The 2,500-nt window shown below is 82.2% G+C and overlaps 1 non-coding gene across 1 annotated transcript; it reads left to right on the top strand.

Annotated features, from left to right (window-relative positions):
* Positions 1–2,023: 2,023 nt before the first annotated feature.
* Positions 2,024–2,176, top strand: LOC141478974 (5.8S ribosomal RNA). The gene has a single exon (XR_012464048.1). It is a non-coding gene; the product is annotated as a 5.8S ribosomal RNA (ribosomal RNA).
* The last annotated feature ends 324 nt before the right edge of the window (positions 2,177–2,500 follow it).

Raw genomic sequence — 2,500 nt, forward strand, 5'->3', positions numbered from 1 at the left:
CCCGCTCGGTCCGAAAGGAAGCGGCGAGCGGCGGCAGCGGCGAGCGGCGCCGGCGGCCGGCCGCGAGGGCAGCGGGGAGACGAGAGCGAGGGCCTTCGGGGCCGGGGGAGGCGGCTCCCCCGGCTCTCCCCGCGCCCAGGCCGGGGGCGGCTGCGCAGCCGGCCCCGCGCCTGCCCTGCCGGCCCGGCCGCGCGAGGCGGCGAGGGGTCTCCGGGCGTTCCGGGATGGCGCGCGGGCGCCTGGCGGCGCGGCGGCGGCGGCGCGCGTCCCCCGTCTCTTCTCCGCGCCCCGATCCTCCCCGCCGAGGGGAGCCGGGGCGGGGGGCGGGGGCGGAAGGGCTGCGCCGCCGCCGTTGGCCGCCCTCCGGCGGGCGAGGCGACCGCCGGGCGGCCTTCCCGCGCGAGCGGGCGGCCCGAGCCGCGGCTCTCCTCCCGGGCGCAGCGCCGGGCTGCTGAGGGAAACCCCGGGCCCCGGGAAGGAGGACGAGGCTGTGGCGGCGGACGTCGGGCGCGCCCCCGCGGGCGGACGCTCCCCCGAAGGCGGCAGCGGGGGAGGCACCCCCGCGGGGCCCAGAGGTGGTCGTTTCCCTCACCCCAGGGCCAGGTACCTAGCGTCCGCGCTCTCCCGCGGCCCTCCCTCGCCGTAGCGATACACAGGGGGTCGAAGGCCGCGGGGGGCCGGGCGGAGGTTTAAAGACTCGGGCGGCTCGGCGCGGCCCGGGGGTCGGGCCGGGCGGCGCCGCCGTCGTCGTCGTCCTGCGCAAGGGGGCTGGAGTCTCTCCGCGGAAGCTCCCGGGCGCAGGGACGGACGGCCGGCCGTCGCCCGCGCTCGTCCCGCGGGCGGCCGTGCCGGGGAGGGGTTCCGCTGCCCCCCCCTCTCCGCGGACCGGTCTCGGCGGAGAGACCGCGGCGCGGCCGGCCGTGTCCGGCCTCGCCCGCCTCGAAACGGGGCGACCCCGGCGGGAGCGCGGGCTCCCCGCCGGGGGCGGGCGGGTCCCCGCGGCGGGGGCTCGCCCGGGAGGCGCGCCGCCGCGCCTCCGCGGCGCGGCTGCGGCGCGCCGCGGCTCCGCTCCCTCCCTCCCTCCGTCCCCCGCCCCGGCGAGCGCTCCGGCGGCGGTCTGCCGCCGCCGAGCGCCGGCGAAGGCGGCACCCCGTGCCGAGCGGCGGCGTCGCCGCTCGGCCTGCCGGCCGGCCGGAGGGCGCCCGCCGCCAGGCGCGGCCGTCCCGGCCCGGGCCCCGTCCGCCGCCCTTCCCCCGCCGCCCTTCCCGGCGGCGCCGGGCGAGCGGGCGGGCGGGCGGAGGCGTCCCGCTCCCGGTCTCCGCGTGGAAACGGGGAGAGCGGGCGTCGCCCCCGCCTCAGCGCCGTCCGCTTTCCGCGCGGCGCGCGCCCGCGGAAGGCGGCGAGGAGCGGCGGCGGCGGCGGTTCCGGGCGGGCGGCCGCCGCGAGGCGGCGGCGGGCCGCCGTCCGGCGCGGCCGCGGGCGGCGCGTCGCCGGCTCGGGCTCCGGCGGTGGCCGCCTCCGGCGCGGCGGCGGAGGCCGCGGCCGGGCGCCGGCGGGGCGGGCCGGAGCCGCGGGAGAGGGGAGAAGGACGTCGCGGCGCGGCGGAGCCGTCGCGCGCGGGGGGGGCCGGCGGGGCGTCCCGCGTCCCCGAGGAGAGGCGGGCAGGCGGCGCGGCCGGGGGCGTCGTGGGCCTCCGCGCGGAGGCCGGGCCGAGCCCGGGCGCCTGGGCCGCCCCCCGAAGCGAGCGAGGCGCTCGTCTCCGCCGGTTTGGGCCGGGAGCGCGGGCTCCCGGCGCCCTCGCCGCTCGGGGCTTTTTTTTTTTTTCTCCTCGTCGTGTGTCGGTACGGTCAGTCGAGGCGAGGCGGCCCCGTCGTTCTCGCCCCGCCGCGCCGCGTCGCGTCCCCTGCGGAGGGGGCGGGCCGGCGGCGCGGGCGGGCCGGCGGGCCGCCGCTGTCCGGAGGGGCCGCTCCCGCGGAGCGGTCCCGGCCCTCCCGCGCGCGCGGGGCGGTGCCGAAAAGCAGACAACTCTTAGCGGTGGATCACTCGGCTCGTGCGTCGATGAAGAACGCAGCTAGCTGCGAGAATTAATGTGAATTGCAGGACACATTGATCATCGACACTTCGAACGCACTTGCGGCCCCGGGTTCCTCCCGGGGCTACGCCTGTCTGAGCGTCGCGTGACGATCAATCGCCGGCTCGGCCGCCGCCGCTGCCGCCGTCGCCGCCGCCCCCCCTTCTTCGCCCTTGCGGCGTCGGGGGGGGGCGGGTCGGGTCGGCGGGGCGCGGCGCGCCGCTGCGGCGCGGCTGGGGCGCCTCGCAGGCCCCGCGTGCGGGCCTTCGTCCCCCTAAATGGAGACTCGGGGAGCGCTCCGAAGCTCCCCGCTCCCGGAGCGCCCGCTGGGCGGAGCTCGTCTCGCCGGGGTGTCGGCGGCGGGGAGAGAAGAGAGGTCGGGGGGAGGCGCGGGCCTCGCCCCCGGCCCCGCCGCGCGCGGGCGGCTGT

Source organism: Numenius arquata, unplaced genomic scaffold, assembly GCF_964106895.1.
Source record: "Numenius arquata unplaced genomic scaffold, bNumArq3.hap1.1 HAP1_SCAFFOLD_1349, whole genome shotgun sequence".
Lineage (NCBI taxonomy): Eukaryota > Metazoa > Chordata > Aves > Charadriiformes > Scolopacidae > Numenius > Numenius arquata.